General features: G+C 31.3%; 1 protein-coding gene and 1 long non-coding RNA gene across 2 annotated transcripts in view; both read left to right on the forward strand.

Annotated features, from left to right (window-relative positions):
- LOC122518175 (CCR4-NOT transcription complex subunit 6-like) overlaps positions 1-20,905 on the forward strand; it is a gene marked incomplete in the record, with an annotated part of 788,395 nt that overhangs the window by 404,945 nt on the left and 362,545 nt on the right.
- LOC122518178 overlaps positions 1-20,905 on the forward strand; it is a 287,457-nt gene that overhangs the window by 62,787 nt on the left and 203,765 nt on the right. Inside the window, exon 2 of the long non-coding RNA XR_006303997.1 lies at positions 1,648-1,735. This is a non-coding gene — a long non-coding RNA (uncharacterized LOC122518178). The remainder of the gene's footprint in view (positions 1-1,647; positions 1,736-20,905) is intronic.

A 20,905-nucleotide genomic window follows, 5' to 3' on the forward strand; every position in this document is an offset into this window, starting at 1 on the left:
TCTCTCTCTTTCACTCTAATCTTCTTCTTCTACTTCTACTTCTTCTTCTACTTCTTCTTCTTCTTCTTGTTTTTCTCTTTTTACACATTGAATGTAGCACGCATGTCGGTGGCGGTGGCATTATGTCACGACCATTAGTTTTAACGAGCATCGGCTCCGAATAATTAGTATCACGCACCCGAACGAAGATATACACATATATATGTGTGTATTTGTATATATATATATGTAAGTGCAATTCTTTTTAACAAAAGATTTCGCTCGGTTTACTTTTTCCATTATCGTTATTGATGATCCATGATGATTATTATATTCGTTGTAATTACATTGACGTTTTAATCCTACGAATTGTAGATAGATGTTAAATTGTTTTTTTTATTATAAAGATTGTTCTATATATACTGTATGCAATTTGCATACTTATATATGTGGGATGCGAGCACCTCCAAGCCAAACACTTAAATAGGCATTCGTGAGGAGATTGGACGGTGGGTCCTGGATAGCTCAATTGGTTAAAGAGCAGTCGCCCGGAAAGTGGAAGATCATCCGGGTTCGAGTCCCGGTGGTCCAGTCTGTCCAACGGCCCAATTTTTTCACGAATCCTACATATATATATATCTGTAATATCTTATACATAGCTATAATAATTATCGACGAAATTATTATAATTATTCGAAATATTCTATTTGAAATATATACTTCTAAAGTGAGCAAAAATATTTCTCAATATAATAAAATAATTATAAAAAATATATATAAAAAATAATATGATCAAAAAATAATAAATGATATGAAAATATTTTTCAGGCAGAGATATCTTAACTCCGTCAAAATTCGTTTGGACAAAAAAAAATTAAAAATTAAAAATAATATTTGAAACGTAAACATTTTTCTCTCACACACACACACACACACACACACATATATATATATATATATCACGTTTACTCGTTGTCATTGTGAAGACGATAGGTCGTTCTTGCGTCATCGTTTCACAATTCACATCGCTTTTCCCTGGAGTGACGACGACGACGACGACGACGAGAGCTGGAAACGCACCATGTTAGATTACATTGTGCGCGAGGAACGTGCATGGTCCCGCATACTAATTTCTCTTCATGTTTATGATCTCGTCCTGGAAGCCCAGGCCAATCCCTCCATGGTGTACTCATGCATCATTCTACATACTCTACTAGAGAGTAGAACGGAGATTGAATTATACTACCAACAAATTGAAATTATTTTTATCATACCTAACTTTTTTGCCTAAAACAAATATATTATATATATATATATATTTTAATTTATATTTATATATTATTTAATATTTTATATTATATATATATATATTATATTTATATTTATATTTATATTTATATTTATATTTATTTTTATATTTATTTTATATATATTATTATATTATTATTTATTTTCTTCAATTTTAAACAAAACAAAAATCACCACCTACCCTACCCCCTCCCCACCCACGCCCCCAATCTCTCGAAATCAATCCGATATTTTATTCGGGATATGTGTGATGTATATATATATATATAAAAAAAAACATTGATCGTATTAAAGATTATACTTTTCTTTGAAATCATATAATACGATGTTTTTAATTGATTTTGTTGTTTTTTGTTACAGGTAAGCTTCCTCGGTTTGAAATAACACGTGCTAAATCTCTCACCACGGTTTTCTTACTTCATACCTTTTAAAATCGCGTTTATAACAGGTAAGCTATCGCTTAGCTAACTTTCTGATCTCGGATAATCCTAATCGAAGTTAGACTTCGTCTTCCTTTCACATCCAACTACTATTCCAAGAAACTGTGATCCAGAACGAGCAACGGCGTGTGTAAAATGTTTTCAACGTCAATGAATGACCATAATTATAGGTTTACCGTGTATATATCAAAGATAAGTGTACGTTATCCTTGAAATTGATCATTTAATTAACATCTCTCATTGGATCTTATTATTTCTTTCTCGTATTATTCTTATTAAATTCCATTATAACATTATAACATTTGAACATTTGAAATTTGATTTAATAACAATCATTTTAATGTCTCATATATATTTCTCTTTCTATTTTATTCTCTATACGTAATATTTAAAACGTATGGGGATTCGAATTAATTCGTGACTACGCATAAATAATTAAAAATATGGACAATTTTATTATTTATAATTCTCTATTAAATATTTTAATAATCGTATTAGCCTTATACCCATTAACAATAATAATAATTCTTGCGTATGTTGCATATACAAAAAGAAAAAAGAATTATTTCGAATAAATTCAAATAATAAACATTAAAAAAAAAAACTAATGATCAAAAATCATATATCGAATTAGTTTAGAATTAGGGAATCTCTATCAAACAATATTCGAAATAATTATACTCTCGATCTTATGTTAGTTAATGAAATATGATTCCTTGGAATACGAGCAGACTGATTTCCATAAACTGGAATATACCTATACCTAGGATAGAAATGGAGGGCGCTTGACTTGTCCGTAGAGTTTGCAGTAAGTGTTCTACTAACGGTCAGAACACTACTAGTGGCAGTCTGCTGTGGAATGGTACTCGAGGGTTTGCTAATCGTAAGATAATTGCATTCGGTAACTCTGGTCCAAATAGTAATCGGATTCTCTAGGTTCGAGTTAACTGTATTCTCTCTCTCTCTCTCTTTCTCTTTCTCTTTCTCGATCGTTATTTCAAAGAGTTCGTTAAAACAACTATACTCGTATATCGCAAAAAAAAAATAAAGACAAAAAGGTTTAACATAAGATTTTATTATAGTTAGATAGTTTAATTAATTTTGTTTAACTTTATTGGACAAATTAGTGTCATTTACCACCCGGTGTGTATTACTTTGACACACACGCACACGAATTGAAACAAAACAATCACACCAATTTCACTTTCCCTACTGTTTCTTTCTTTCTTTTGTTTTTTTCTTCTTTTTTTTTTCTGTAATCATCAAACGTAATTAGACCAGGTACAATAAGTAAAAGAGAGTCATTTCTTGGGTAGCAGGATTAGGGGTACTTTCGGTATGATTCCAAGTGCTACGAATTAAGCCGGTCACACACTGCGGTTAGGTCAATTATACCAGCGAGAAAAATGCGATGAAATTAGGTCGGAAAAAGCAAAAGAGGGAAAAAGAGAAAAGGTTGAAGAGGTGGGACACGTGAAGAGTTGAAAATAATACTTCTAAAAAATAAAAAAAAATGAAAGAATAAATGAGTGAGAGAGAGAGAGAGAAAAGTAAAAACTCGTAATACGTAAAAGAAAAAAAAATCACACGAATAATATTAAAACCATTGATGCAAACTATTTATGGGGCATTTTCAAATCGATCACCTTTGACCCCAAACTTTTTCGATTTGGCTAAAATTTTTTTTTATCATTTTCTACTCTCATTGAAAATTTCTCGTAGAATTTTTTCAAATTTTTCTTCCTACACTCAAAACAAAAAGTGAACAAAATAGGCATTGTGAGCAATGTGAACAATGTAAGCAGAATGGGGAAGGGTATAAAGTGGGTTTAGAAAAAGGGAAGAGGAAAAATGATAAAAAAAGTTTCAACCAAATCGAAAGGGGTCGGAGTCGGTGTCAAGAGTGATCGATTTGACATGGAATTCACCATATATATATACATGTGTGTGTGTGTAGGTAATTAGTCTAGCTAGTAGTAATCCAAACGGAGTCCAACTATCGACTGTGGCAACTTGCCCGACACGAATAAACGAACGACGTGCCACGTATCGTGGGTTTTCAGCTTGTCCTCTCACAAGTATAATCCTTTCTGATGCATCGTACGAGAAAGAAAAGAACAGAAGAAGGAGAGTAGAACGCATCGAATCTCATGATCTCGTTTATATCTCGTATAGGTACACGGGAGAAAGAGATACTCGATTAACTCTAACGGTTTAACTTCTTTTTCTATATGTATAGTATATTATATACACACACATACACACATACACACATATATACGACAATGATGCTAAGAAACTGAGACAGATTATATAATTTTTTATGTTTTTTTCTTCATCTTCTTTCCCCTTCTTCTTTCTTTCTCTCTCTTCTCTTCCTTTTCTTCCTTTCTTGTTTTTTGTTTATGGTCAAAGGTGAACTAGGAAGAACTTTAAGAAGCACGTGTTACTTAGAAAAGGTATGCCTAGTCACACACATACACACACACATCGACTAATTTGCACTTAACCGTACGTAAAGAAAATTGTCTACATTATATATATGTAATATCTTCAAACTAGTAACTTTACTAAAAGGGGGAGGACAGAGGGGGAAGGTTCGCGGTATTCTACCAACATGATTCTCGTAAATGAATATATATAGAAAGCCAATACAACTAACTGGTTACGCAAAGTGAACACAATTATTTAAAAAAAAACAAAAAACAAAACAAATTGATATTAATGGAAGAGAAGATGGGGGAGGGGGGAAGATAAGGGTTACTTTTATCAATTGGAAATATAAACGATGATTCGTGTAATCATCGTTTAACGATTAGAAATTAGATACCCAACGAGATGCTAGAAAATTATCATCCAACGTAACTTACTTAATATGTAATAGATTGAAAGTAAGGAAAAAATGATGAGATATTAAGATACTTGCTAACTGATATTACAGTTGGAATGAAGGGATTCTTTTCTAGTTCTATCATCGAAATAAAAATAGAAGAAGAAGAAGAAGAAGAAGTATGATCGTTTCTCGTTTAGTTTCGTATAGTTTCGTTTAGTTTCGTTTGGAGTCTCCTCTTCAACTCTTCCACAACTCTCTTGGTTAACTTCTTTTTATCGATCTTAACAGTTTTCAGTTTCCATAGGAGCGTTCGTACCAAGTTTACTACTACCCTATACCATTTACACGTACATATATATATACATAGACAGATACATAGATATACATGGATAGATATTGTACGTTCGTTCAAACGTTTCCAAGTATCCTCTTTGGATATATCGTAAAACCGCATGCGGAGATTCGAGCGAATGGTGCGGACGTACTCTTACATGCTCGCCGGATATGTGGCTAAAGTAGCACGTCTCTCTCTCTCTCTCTCTCTCTCTCTCTCTCTCTCTTTCTAGCAAGAATCCTAATTTGGCGAGAAACATTCTTCGTCTTTTGCCTTTGCTTGTCGCCGCGAAATGTTTTACTACGTTAATCTTCTACCTTCCAACACTATTACCCCTTTTTTTATTTTTATTTTTATTGAAGTTATACTTCTTTTGGCGCGTTTGGGAAAATGTGATGGGAGTGGATTTTTTTCCGAACGACACCACGAAGTTTGTCGGTATTTACGATGCCCGGCAAAGCAAGCGATTTCAAATTTACGGCATGAAGTTGTCTTCTCTTCTTCTTTCTCTTTTTTTTTTTCTCAAGCGGGTCACCCATCCAAATACTAATCGTACTCAGCGCTGCTTTACTTAAATGATCGAGCGGGAACCAATGCTATCGCAGCGCCACGGTCGTTGACGCGTGAAGTAATTCGATATGTCTCTCTTATATTTAATGTGGACTGATATCTATATTTTGATATTTTCTTTTTCTTTTTTTATTCTTTCTTATATATATATATATATAATAATAATAATTTTTTTTTAAGCTATTTTTTTTCTTTGAAGTTTTTTTTGAAGTTATTTTTGAGGCTATTGAGGTTATGTTCGTTCTGGTACGCCAAAAAAGTATAACTTCTTACGTGTGTACATAAGTACACACACCATTTTTTTTTTTTATTTTTATTTTATTTTATTTTTATTTTATTTTTCCTATCACCGCTATTTGTTACTTTTGTTTATTATATTTTCAATTGACGATCAATATTTTTAATTATAAAAATGTATTTGTAATATGTAACTTTAATATAATTGCAATACACAAAAATTACTCATCATTTTGATTTATATGCAAAAAAATTATTATAAATATATTTTCTATTATATCTAAACGTTCAAATCTATTCTAATTCTGTTTTAAACCAACAGACTTAATTATTATTTATACCGATCATTAATTTCACGAACATACTGACCCTAATTAATGGGAAATATTTCGTCGGAGTTTTTTTTTTTCTTTTTTGTTCACTTCGTTATTTAAATCCTTTTCTTTTGTTTGTAAATTTTCCAAAGAAATAAAAGTATGTATGTATATATATATGCGTAACGTGAATGATGTTCGTTTTATCGATCATTTTATAGATCGTTTAATAGAAGTTAAACGGCTCGTAGATCATTTTTAACGACGTAACATAATAGTGGGATTCGCATACCGGTAGCGGTCAGTAGTACGGTCTTTTAGAAATAGAAAAGTAAAAAAAAAGGAATAAAAAAACTATTCACAATAATAATTCTTCAACTCTTCTTACTCTTCTTACTCTTCTTCTTCTTCTTTACGCCATACAAACGCAATTAAGACGCCTCGTTACTTTTATACCGCTAATCTTTTATCTTTATCATCACGTATAATATTAAACGTGTAAATAAATACGACGAACCGTTCGCAGGTCAATGCAATTAACTCCAATATTAAAATTTATTCGTTTGTTTTTCTATTTTTTTTTTAATTTTTTTCTCATTTTTATCATCGAACCGACTCGATTATATAACTTTTTTTCAACTTTTTGATATATATTTTAAATAATAAATTTCATTATATATAGATGATTAAGTAAAAATACATTCTTGACAAAATTTAAACAATTTTCATACACGTTCAATATTAATAATGATAATAATAATCATGTATATTCTTACGTTAATATTTTATATTATTTGATACATAAGATTTAACAAAATAATAATTTATTTTATTATATTATTGAAAATATTTATATATATATAATAATTTTTTTAATTTACTTCTTTACATTCTACGAAGTTAATTTATTTATCAAATAAAATAGGCACTCTAATATTTGATTAATAATAAATTCCAATAAACAATTTATTCCCCTTATTGATTTAAATATTTATATAAGAATGATATTATTGTATATTTGTTCCTTTTCCTAACATTTCTTTCCTTTTCTGAATCCTTTTTCGGAATTTAACAGGAATAACGTTTAAGTGGTATATGATCCTTCATGGATCAGACAATGGATCTATTACTCTTCATTCGTTCATTCGATCCATGAGTAAATGCACTTTGCGAACATTATTCTCTTTCTTTCTCATTCTCTCACACTCTCGGATTCTATTTCTCGCGAGTTATTCTTCAGAGATGAGAGAGAGAGAAGAAGGGAGAATATAGATGGAAAAGGAAATAGAAAAGAAATTTAGAAAGTGAGAAAAAGAGACATACCACCCAGGTAGGTAGGTAGGTGGGGCTGGCTGGGGGGTTGGAAATAAATGGAAAGATAAAGAAAAGAACAGGATGATCCGTTTCCAATAGATTATGTTATGACCCCCCTTTTTCTCTTTCTTTCTTTCTTTCTCTCTTTCTTCTTATATAATATTTTCTCACGACAATGGACCCCCTCCTTCAACTCCCCCCACCCCTATTCCCATTCGCATGATCGAACATTATTCTTCGAGATTGTTAAAATAGTTTTTTTTTTTTTTTAGATATCCCATAAGAATGATAGGAACAATTTTCGAGTATTTCGATGTGTTCGCGTGTATGGGGTTTGTTTTTTGTTTTTTTTCCACGTATTAAAGTAAAAGCCCCCTCGGTTGGCCAGGCCCCCTCTATTGACCACTTTATGCCACAACAGTGATTATAAATTATATGCTGATGTGCACATGGTGACAGTTTTAAAAAAAAAAATTTCTAATTTTAAAATATCATTGAAAGTAATTCGGATTATTTTAAAAATATATTTAAAAACGAAAAAAAATAAAGTTGTGCAAGACTTCTGTTTTTGGATGGTTTCTTGTTAAGTAAGGTAAGGATACTGTGATTTTTATTAACTTATATATTTCATTTTTGACAATAGCAACCAAAATATTTTTTTTTCTGCAATTAACATAGCTTAAAATTATTATAGAAATTGAAAATTAAGTGATTTTTAATTATTCTCCATTAAAAATATGGTGGCCAAGCATGGAGACAGTATTATTGCCTCTGTTTTTATCATTAGCCAACTTATGGCTATTCGCTTTGAGGTAATATATATTTGTACATAAAGTATTCAACTAGTTTTTTTAATACTAATGAGTAATTAATTTCTTTGTACACGAGTTTTGAATTATTCAATTTTGATTTATTTAATAAATTAGTTATTAATTAATTATTTATTTTAAATAGGAAACATGGCTAAATGAGGGGACATGCGTGGCCAAAAGAGGGAGAAAGTTGGCTAAAAATAGGGACATTGCAAATCTATGTTTTTTTTAATTTATTATTAAAATATTTATGAATAATTTGTCTTTTCTTTATTTTGATTCAAAGCTGAAAGCTCAAGCTTACAGGTTAAACCATTAGTTTAGATGTAAGTTATTTTATTGAATGAATATAATTTTTCTAAAAAAGAAAATGGCTTAACTGGCCAACCGAGGGGGCTTTTACCTTATCTCTCTCGTAATCGCATAGAATTCGAATCGTAAAGATTATTAAGATAAACCTGTAAATTTGTATCTTTTTTTTGTCTGTTTTTACTTATAAACATTTCCTTCTTGTTTCTCTCTCTTTATCACGTTGAGTGTTAAATTTGTTAAGTACTTACCGAGTACTTAACGTTAGTCAAGAGGTTTTTACATTTCCGCTAGTTGTACGTACGTACGTCAGTATATAAATCACTGGCTGACAGTTACCACGCCATTGTTAAAAAATGTGGGGAGGAAGAAAAAAAAATAAAAAGAGAAAAAAGAGCAAGAAAAAAAAAAGAAAAAAAGAGAGGAAAAGAAAAGAAAGGAAAGGAAAGGAAAGGATAGGAAAAAGAGAAGAGAAAAACAAAAAGAAATAATCTCAACGTTCTCTCTCTCACGGGTCTTTATGGTATGACCTTACTCCGAGAAGTAACCGATAGTCTCAGGTAACAATGGACGATGAAAATCTATTGTTAGAGTCATTTACTACTTGCTACAATCTATCTTTCACTTTTTTTTTGAGAATAATTGTAAAAATGTAGTCTCTCTTTTTTTTTGTTTTCCGAGAAATTGTTCGTAACAATTATTTTGTTTAACCCATCGATTAAAGGGTTCTGATATTTCCTAAACAATAATCAAATTATAAAAGATAGAATTTAATACGAATATGAATTATGGTTTTTTCTTTGAGCATAGAAAACTTGAAAGTAATTAACTATCGAACAATAATCAAATTATAAAAGAAAGAATTTAATAGGAACATGAATTATGATTTCTTTTTTAAGCATAGAAACCTTGAAAGTAATTAATTATCAAACAATAATCAAATTATAAAAAAAAGAATTTAATACGAATATGAATTATGATTTTTTCTTTGAGCATAGAAAACTTGAAAGTAATTAACTATCGAACAATAATCAAATTATAAAAAAAAGAATTTAATACGAATATGAATTATGATTTTTTCTTTGAGCATAGAAAACTTAAAAGTAATTAACTATGAAACAATTGTTCATGTAAAATGCATAGATTAAAAGATTTATACATATTTTATATATACAAAATATTTTAAAACAATTAATAAAAAGTTTTACGAACTCATAAAATTCGCAAATAAACACAGATATTGAACACCATATAGAACTTTGAAAATTTAACAAGTTACTAAACTAACACACACACACACACACACACGAACAGATTGTTAGATACGAGACAGAATAATGTTCTCTCAATCCTGAACTTATCATTTCGTATAATACAATAATAATCAAAATTGTCGATATTTTTAACAAATGAAAACCCTTAGTATCTCACATTTCCAACCTTATCTCATATTAATATCTCCTCCCTTTTCTTACTCTATCCAAACTAAATTCTATAACTATTACTATTATTATTATTATTATTATCAAATATTTAATAGGCACAAGATTGCACCAAAGTGAATTTGCAATAGAACAGATAAGACATCTTTGTATATCTCGTTTAACGCGTAACTTTACATAATTACATTTATTTCAATAAGATGAATGCATGTAAAGAGAAGATATAGACAAAACACGCATACACACAAACAAACAAACACCCACACACACGTATGAATATTTAAAGTTACCGTCTGTCAATTAACGAAGGGAACGTTGTTGGTATTAGTGATAGTGTTATATGTGTATTAGGGTGAATAAGGTGAGATGAGAAAGGGTTGAATGGGTGAATGGGTGAAAGGATGAAGGGGTGGGAGGAAGAGGGTGCCCTTGCACCGGGTTTTCCATGCTATTCCTCGACAAGCAAACCAAATGCAACATCACGAGGTGTACAAGAACAACAACAACGAGCACAAGCAGAGTATATGGCGTAATTGTGCTGCACCTCGCAGGTTGGCTCGCGCGCTTAACGAGTCGTAGACCTTGTCAGATCCGTTAGGTGCATTATGCTTACGTTTAACACCGGTCGCCGCACTATGCAACTCTACTCGATCCCTATACTTACGTCATTCGAACGTGTTAGGGTATCTTTCTTCCCCCCTACACCTTCTTTCCTTCCTTCCTTCCTCACTTTTTCTTTCCCATTCTCTTCTTTTACCTGTTCTTTTATGAATCTAATATACATAGGATATATATAATATTATAATTATTATTTATTATGTATAAACGTGATATATATATGCATCATACATATGTATATATCATTGTTATATGTTTTAATAATTAATTAATTATTAAAATTATTATATAGAATATTTATATAAGGGAAACGTGAACGTTTAATTATTATATGCCCTGTTTACACGTGTCACGTGTCAGTTGTATTACATCACACATATGTATATATCATTATTATTATATAAAATATTTATATAAGGGAAACGTGTACGTTTAATTGTGATATGCTCAATTAATACGTGTCACTTGTATTGCATCAAACACATACACATATATATAATTACTATATATTAACTATTATGATTATACGTATTATTACTTATGTATATAATAAAGGGTAAAGGGAAAGGGAAAGGGTGCAAGGTTTAGCTGTTATATGCCTCGTTAACACGTGTCACTCGTATCACATCACACGCCATTACCCTTCCAACCTCGAACGGATTAGACGTGTAAAGGAAGATCAGAGAGAATGAAGGAAAGACGGCTAACGAAAAAGGATTTTACTATTAGAGTTAGAGTGTCAGGATATATAGAAGTGAGTTGCTTAAGGAATAGATTCATGCGAATGAGTGAGAAACAGAGAGAGAGAACTGTCTTTCTCCATTCGTCTCCCTTCAACTTCTCTTCTCTCTCGTTGGTTCGTTATCTACAGTTCAACAAACTTCGAATCGCTGCACCTGCAACTGCTAATGGTTTTAGCATTGCAGTTTAAACGTTAGGGTACCAAGGCGTGTTCCATAACCTAACGTTGTTACGATGAATGAGCAGAAACTATTTATCTCTCTTAGAATCTCTCTTAGAAAATCTATATTTTCATAGATATATTCTCTATCTCTTTCATGATATTTTAGTATTATAATCATTTCAATATACTTATATATTTTTCATTTATTTATCGTTTGATTTATATCGAACGATATACACATCTTTATTTTGTCGATTGATCAATATATTCGTTCCTTCTTTCACTATTTTATTCTCTATTTCGTATTAATGTAATATTTTGTTGCTTGTTCTTTCTATCAAACGAATACTAATTTTTTCTTATATTTCTACTTTTTTTAATTGAACTTTATTTTTTCTTCTTTTTCATTTTCATTTTCATTCGTAAAGCAAGAATTTTGTTTCTCGAACTATTCGTTTCTCAAAATTCTGACACGTGCATTATTTTATAATATATTTTTTAACGATATCATTATATATATATATACCAAATACTAATTTATATTGAAATATACATACACATATATATATACACACACGTCAATATCTACATGTCAAATAGATGAATACATATATACGTATATACAAAATACATTTAAACTATACTTTAATTGAACTTTTTCTTCTTTTTTATTTTCATTTTCATTCGTAAAGCGAAAATTTTGTTGTTTCTCAAAATTCTGACACGTGCATTATTTTATAATATATTTTTGAAGTTATACTTCTTTCGGCGCGTTGGGGAAAATCTAATGAGGAGTGGATTTTGTTCTGAGCGACACGAAAAACGACACCATGAAGTTTGTCGGTTTTTACGACGCGCGGCAAAGCGATTTCAAGTATACGGCACGAAGTTGTCTTCTTTTCTTCTTCCCCCCCTTTTTTCTCAAGCGGGTCACCAATCCAAATACTAATCGTACTCAGCGCTGCTTGACTTAAATGATCGAGCGGGAACCAATGCTATCGCAGCGCCATGGCGGTTGACGCATAAAATAATTCGATATATCTCTTTTATATTTAGTGTGGACTGATATCTATATTATGATATTTTATTATTCTTTCTAATATATATAATATATCGATAATAAATTTAAATTAATAATAATAATAATAAATTTTTTGTTGTTAAGTTATTTTGTAGGTTATTGAGGTTATGTTCGTTTTGGTACGGCAAAGAAATATAACTTCTTACGTGCGTACATAAGTACACACACCAGTTTTTTTAACGATATCATTATATATATATATACCAAATACTAATTTATATTGAAATATACTTACACATATATATAACTATACCAAATACTAATTTATATTGAAATATACATACACATATATATACACACACACGTCAATATCTACATGTCAAATACATGAATACACATACATATATACAAAATACCTTTAAACCATATATATTTACATGTACACACATATAATACGTATATGTCAAATATATAGGTGTGTATATATGGATTTATAACGTGAACGCAGATCGTAATTGAATTGTTCGGTTATCGACGTTTCGCGTTGGAACTTTAATCGGATAAAACGGCGTGCTAGTGTGTCCTCTTCTCTTCTCTTCTCTTCACTTCTCTTCTCTTCTTCTCTACTTGTCGCAATATCAAACTATGTCGTTCGTTTTCATTCACATTCATCGAGACACCCATGACAAAAAAGTGAAGAGAAGAGAAGAGAGAACACACGATCGGTAATACGAAATAGAATGGTCTCAGTTAATACCCATTATACGATCGAAATCAACGTAACTACAGATACATTGACTCAAACCAAAATCTGTGTCCATGAACAACAGCAACAGCAATAACGTCATCAAATTCTTCCATAAAACCAGTTCGGCAAAATCCAATCAACGATTTATTCGCAATACACACGCGTCTTCGTTAATATCTGTCTTGTTGCTTTTTTTTCTTTTATTTTTATTTTATTTTTGACGACTATAAAAACACAATCCGTTAAAAGTTTACTTTTTTTATGTTTTTTAAAAGAAAGAACGACAAAAAGAATTTCAACGTGCACTCGTTCAACGAAATTTAGATTTATTCAGTTTCGGTTAAAGTGTCGTGTGTCTACCTCTTTCTAGATCATTTAATAAAAATGTTTTCTAAATCGCGTATGATAAAATCGAATTATTTCCGCTCTTTCAAATGAAATATGTTTTTAATGGATAGGAAAAAAGTAGGGTGGCACGTACGGTGAAATCAAAAAAAAAAAGAAAAAACTATGAATAAAAAAGAAAATAATCATGAAATATTCGTGAAAGTAGAATTATCAATCCGGAATACGATTCGATGAGCTACGAAAATGAGAATAATTGTTAAACGATTATTTTGATCGTCGTTAAAAGCGACTGATCCGATCGTCCGCGTAGTTTTATCATTTATTTCTTTTTTTTTGCAAACTGAAAAAGATAGTTGGAAAAAGAAAATCAAAAGAAAGGATTGATAGATAGGATGATCGGACAAAAAAATATATCGGTGACCAGATTTCCAAAGTTTTTACCTGCATATTATTTTTTTTTCTTCTTCTTTGTATGCGTATTGTGTGTATATGTGTATGTATGTGTGTATGTGAGTGTGGAAAATCGTAGGACCAATATTCGACGTTGTTTGAAAGTCCCATTTTGGCCGAACAATTTGGTTATCGAGTATCTCGTTACAGAAATGGAAAATAACAGCGGACAGTTGTCCGCAGTCGCGTTAATCCTCTTTCACGATGGGCTGGCAGGGGGTAGTGTAGGGGGTAGTGTAGGGGGAGGGAAGTTTGAAACTCGTATAAGCCTTTGTTACGTGCTATGCTTCGTTCAACAGATTGCTATCCTTTTTGACCTGACGATACTTTTCCAATTTCATTCACTATTTTCTCTCTTTCTCTCTAACTGTTCTTCGTTCGTTTGCTTTTCTCCCTTGTTTTTTATTTGTTTGTTTCTTTTCTTGATCATTGATACGAAACTACTAAATCATTCTAACAAATTTCATTTTAATTCTTTTTCTTTTCATTTTCCCTTCGAGAAAATTTCTTCACCATTTTGTTTTGAATTAGATGTTGAAGAACACCCCGCTTTGTATTCGATTGTTTTTTATGTAAAGTCACCGATTTCTACTTTCTAACCCTCCCCAAACCCCCCTATCCCACTCACCCAGTATACTGATTTTGTTTTGCAAGTTTATGGGATATCGAAATGTGAAAGAAAGGTTGGTAGGAAAAGTTTGAAAATGATAAAGAGAAGTTTCCACCTCTGTGATTCAAGTTAAGAAATCAAAACGTGTAAGATGAAATGAAATAAAAGAGGGAGAGAGAAGGAGAGGGGGAGAAGTATTGTACGCATGGTTGATAAACGATGATAGTTATCGTCTATTGTTAAAGCCTTAAAAATTCTCGAATTATTAGTAGGAACGAGTTTAGAATACTTTCTTTTTTATTTCCTATTTTTGTATCCCGGTTTCGCATGGAATGCGAAATATTTTTCTATTCGTACGATCGAACGAGCAAATATTCTTTTCAACTCGTAATAAAATCAACTTATTTTTTTTCCTTTGATTTTGTTTAGTTTTTTAACAAACAAACGATATAAACGAACACGAAATAACGATCTTAATAATTATAATCTCGTATTAAATTCTAATAATTCTTTTCCTAGAAAAATTGTTCCTTAAGTTTGCGCATTGTAAGACAAAGAAATTAATAATATCTGAAAAAAAGAAATAAATAAAGAAAGAAAAGAGAAAGTTTTATTATTCTGTGGGAAAGTAATTAATTGATTTATAACGTATAAAGTATTTAAGATAAAGATAATTTCAAGATGAATACATTAGTGTATATTTTAATTAGATATTTAATTAATTAAACCTGAAAGGATTGTTTATTAACAAATACGAAAATAGTGTATAGAAAAACAACAGTGATTAAAAATCGTACGTGTTTGATATAACCGAAATATTCGGTTATTTTTCATCTGTAACAATTAAATATTTTTTTGTAATAACATAATACAAAATAAATATATCCGTTAATATATACTCGAAATATTTAAACAATTGATATTTTATTAAATGAAAATTTTCAATTGAAAATCAATCAAGGACCAGTTAACCGTAAAACAAATATATATTTTCATTTAAACAATCCTAAATATTAATAAAATAAATTAGATTACTCGATATACTGTAAATGATTGTTAATTAATTAAAGTAAACGTGTATTGTAGTTTAAAAACACCCTATATATATGATCGGAGTACCGTTCTCTTCCAAATCCAACAGTAAACTAATTTATTGTCCTCTATCAAAGTTCTCTTATTGAATATTGTTTATGTGATTTTCAAAAGGTTACATGCATACATATTAACGAATACAACATGCGTAAACAATCAAATTAATTCTCCTACATTATTTTACCCTTTCTCTCTCTCTCCCTTCTTCTTTCCGTTTCATAAAATTTTATCTTGGGCCTCCTCATTTGAAAATTTTCACTTCGACAAAAATGAATTAATATGAAAAATGAATAAAAAAACAGACAGAAAAGAATACAAATTATTTCCCCCCTTCTCCTCTCCTAGTCAAAGTAACATGATCTATAATAATAAAACTGGTGTGTGTACTTATGTACGCACGTAAGAAGTTATACTTCTTTGCCGTACCAAAACGAACATAACCTCAATAACATCTAAAATAACTTCAAAAAAAAAACTTAAAAAAAAAAACAATTATTATTATTATTATATATATATATAAAAGAATAAAAAAAAGAAAAGAAAATATCAAATATAGATAACAGTCTACACTAAATATGAGAGATATATTGAATTACTTCACGCGTCAACAGTAATGGCGCGGTTACAGCATTAGTTCCCACTTCGATCATTTAAGTAAAGCAGCGCTGAGTACGATTAGTATTTGGATGGGTGACCCGCTTGAGAAAAAAAGGGGAAGAAGAAAAGAAGACAACTTCATGCCGTATACTTGAAATCGCTTTGCCGCGCGTCGTAAATACCGACAAACTTCATGGTGTCGTTTTTCCAGACGCTCGGAACAAAATCACTCCCCATTACATTTTCCCCAACGCGCCAAAAGAAGTATAACTTCAAAAAGAGAGAGATAGAGAGAGAGAGAGAGAAACCATAATTGACACACATAAATTTAAATGAAATCACGAGAGACACGTTAGAACACGTGGTATTATAGCATTTGCAACAGACATGGAATGAGGAAGCAGAGGAATAACCGAGAGATAGAAAGGGTTGACGAGCTTGGTTTCGGGGGGGAGGGGGAAGTGGGAGAGAAAGATGGGTGGGGCAAAGGAAGAAGAAGAAGAAGAAGAAGGAAAATTGTGCACTGGTGTGATGAGATGAGCTGAGCTAAACTGAACTGAGGTGAGGTGAGATGAGATGAGAATGAAGTAAGGTAAAGTGAAGAAGGGTGGTGGTGGTGGTGGGGGGGGAAGGGTGGTGTTAGGAGAAGGAAGCACAAGAGCAACGAACGCGTTAGGTTGAATCGTTGGCAGACCCGGAGACAACGTATAAAATAAGGAGAAGGAAGAGGAGGAGGAGGGAAGGAAGGGTGGGGAGGAGGGAGGGTCGTCGTTATAGGGGAAACCCGTCCCCATGGTTGCTTCTCCCACAGCATATCCTTCACGTGTTGAAAGAAGAGGAGTAGACCGGAAGAACCGGCACTAATGATGCGGTGGACACGTGCTAAACCTCCTACGTATCTATTTCTCTCTTTCTATTTTACCTATATGTACGTGTACGTGTGTACGCGTGTACGTGTGTACGTGCACGTGTATATATATGTATATATATATATAGTGGTCGTCCAGTTAAAGCTGTTCTTCCTTCTTCAACTACTTCCCTCCCCCTCCTTCCTTCACCCACCCCCCTTCTTCCCGATCCTCCTATCCTGCTTCACCATTTTCTCTTCCTTAATCTCTATTCTTCCGCTTCCTGTCTCGTTATATTCCTGCAATCTCGTGCAGATTTATCGGGTCCGATCCTTCCTGATAAAACAACGATCCTTTAAGGAGAGATAACAACCGTCACGACGACTTTTGTTACCGTTCTTTTTTTTTTTTCTTTCTGTTATCCTTTTTATTCGTTTATTTTCTTCTTCTTCTTTATTTCTTTTATTTTATTTGTTTGAAATCATAATGATTTTTATAACGAGTATACACCATAATATGATTATCTTACGGTCGAATTTTAATTCGTATTTCGAGGAGGATTTTTTATTTGTATCATTTTTATCGATATAAGTATTATTATTATTATTTATTTATTTTGTCGTCGTAATAATAATAATAATAATAATAATAATAATAATAATAATAATAATAATTTCGTTTGCGTTATGAGATATTTTATTTCTCATCCAAGGGGGGGAGGGAGGGATGGATAATCCTCGAAATGTTTTACTTCGAAACCCGTGATCATTGAATTTTACGACAAACGAAAGAGAGAGAGAATAATTTAAATATTAAACGAATAAGAATAATTCATTCGAAGATGAATTTATTTCTGTTTTTTTTTTTTGTTTCTTTTTTATCGTTTCTGTTTGCGAAATAAATTTTTTCGACGAGAGAGAGAGAGAAACCTTTTCATTTCGAACGAACGTATTGAAAAAAATGAAAAAAGAGTAGCATTTAAAACCGTTTGCAGTTAATATTCGCGTAAATAAAAATGCACACACCCTCCTCATTGGTATATATTTATTAAAAATATTTCTCTTATCTTCTTTTTTTCTTTTTTTTTTCTCTTTCCCCTCCCTCTTACGAATAATCAGGGATAAAATCGTTTCTTTTTTGTTTTTTTTTTTTTCGTTTTTTATTAAAAACGAGCACACTTTGAGTAATTTCAACGATGAATCGGGCCAGGAGCATCGTCGTAATCATCAAACGTTTGGAAAAAAACGTAGTTAATGCGTTTTCCCTAGTATGCGAGTACGCTTTTAATCGTGCCCCGTCCCATCCCCCCCGTACCCTTTTTCCTTCCACCCCCCAACGCGTGTAAACGGATGGAACGAGAGAAATTGGGTTGGTCTCTGAAAGCTGGAAAAATCGTTTGCTCGCATTACGGGAACGATTAGCGCCATGATAAAATGTAAAAGGGCTCCACCCTATACCATTCCCTTTCTTTCCTCCCTTCTTTTTTCCCCTCCACCCTTACCCTTTACCTCTTTTATTTCGTTTCTTTCTCATCGCAGTTATCCCGAAGCACCGATTATCGAACGGAAACAACCTCAATCGATCTATCGATTGATTGATTCATCATTTTTTGATAATATGGACCGTTTATTTTGAAAATGGTGTAAGTCCATTTTCTCTTGTTTTGAGAAAATTAAAGATTAATATATCTGTTGTCTGTTAATTTCATTTACCGACCAATTTTAAATTGTACAAAACATGGAAATTTTTACAAAAAATTCAACACAGACTAGTTATACATACAAAATTTACATTAAATTATGGATGAATTACGTGATATCTCATTTTTTTTCAAAAATGGACTTACACCACTTTCAAAATAAACGGTCCATGTATCGAAACAGTAATGTAATATGTAAATCGTATTAAATATTATTTACGTTAACGAGAAAATACAAACTCGAAATATTCATGGGAGGGGTGGGAGGGGAGGGGGGAGATTAAAAAATATATTCTTCTTGTTATTATTATTTTAAATTATTAAACGTGAGTTTTTTTATAAACCTATGCAAGAGAGAGAGAGAGAAGTAAAAAAAAGTATAATGTAAACTTTAATCTATGTGTATATATTTTTGTGTGTGTGTGTGAGAGATCAGTTAAAAAACAAAAAAACACGAATATAAAATTGTATGATAATATGATGATAATATTGTAGGATAGTATATACTCTCTCTCTCTCTCTCTCTCTCTCTCATTCTCTTTTCATCCTTTTTCTCTCTCTTTACTTCTCTTTAGAAATGAAGATTGCTTGATTGCGTTGATTGTGTTGGTTTAATCGAAAAGTAGTTTTTAACTTCGACCGATGAGAAAATTGGTATCGTCGTTTAAACCATCAAATACTTGTGGACGCGATGGTTTAAAGAGCGTGGGTGCGAATACACCGATTAAGGTAACGATGCATCGTGATTCTATGTATGTATGTATGTATGTATGCATCTATGGTACGTGCTTTCAACTACGAAGTACCGTTAATATAAGTGGAAAGAGAGTGAGAGAGGGAGAGAGAGAGAGCATAATTTACTCTCTCTCAACGTACGTACGCTTCTCGATCGAATTCGCGAATATCGATGCTAATTTTTATTCCCCCCTCTTCTCCTACCCCTCCACCCCCTTTTCACCCCTTCTCTCTCTTCTTCTTCTTCTTTTTTATTTTTTTATTTATCTACCCCCTTTTCTTTTCATAAATATATATTATTATTATTATTTCGAGTGAAGATTCTATTGTTCGTAATTTCTATTCGAATGTTAATGTTAACCAATGAAAAAAGAAGAAGAAAAATAAACGAAAAGTAAAGTGACTAACGAATCAAATGATTGCAAAGAAAAGAGAAACTAAGGTAAAAGCCCCCTCGGTTGACCAGGCCCTCTCTATTGGCCACTTTATGCCACAACAGTGATTATAAATTATATGCTGATGTGCACATGGTGACAGTTTTTAAAAAAAAAAATTCTAATTTTAAAATATCATTGAAAGTAATTCGGATTATTTTAAAAATATATTTAAAAACGAACAAAAATAAAGTTGTGCAAGACTTCTGTTTTTGGATGGTTTCTTGTTAAGTAAGGTAAGGATACTGTGATTTTTATTAACCTATATATTTCATTTTTGACAATAGCAACCAAAATATTTTTTTTTTCTGCAATTAACATAGCTTAAAATTATTATACAAATTGAAAATTAAGTGATTTTTAATTATTCTCCATTAAAAATATGGTGGCCAAGCATGGAGACAGTATTATTGCCTCTGTTTTTATCATTAGCCAACTTATGGCTATTCGCTTTGAGGTTATATATATTTGTACATAAAGTATTCAACTAGTTTTTTTAATACTAATGAGTAATTAATTTCCTTGTACACGAGTTTTGAATTATTCAATTTTGATTGATTTAATAAATTAGTTATTAATTAATTATTTATTTTAAATAGGAAACATGGCCAAATGAGGGGACATGCGTGGCCAAAAGAGGGAGAAAGTTGGCTAAAAATAGGGACATTGCAAATCTATGTTTTTTTTAATTTATTATTAAAATATTTATGAATAATTTGTCTTTTCTTTATTTTGATTCAAAGCTGAAAGCTCAAGCTTACAGGTTAAACCATTAGTTTAGATGTAAGTTATTTTATTGAATGAATATAATTTTTCTAAAAAAGAAAACGGCTTAACTGGCTAACCGAGGGGGCTTTTACATTACTTCATCTTTTTTTTTCTTTTTCATAGAATAATAAATTCAACGTT

Source organism: Polistes fuscatus, unplaced genomic scaffold (genome assembly GCF_010416935.1).
Source record: "Polistes fuscatus isolate 324 unplaced genomic scaffold, CU_Pfus_HIC Scaffold23, whole genome shotgun sequence".
NCBI classification, from domain to species: domain Eukaryota; kingdom Metazoa; phylum Arthropoda; class Insecta; order Hymenoptera; family Vespidae; genus Polistes; species Polistes fuscatus.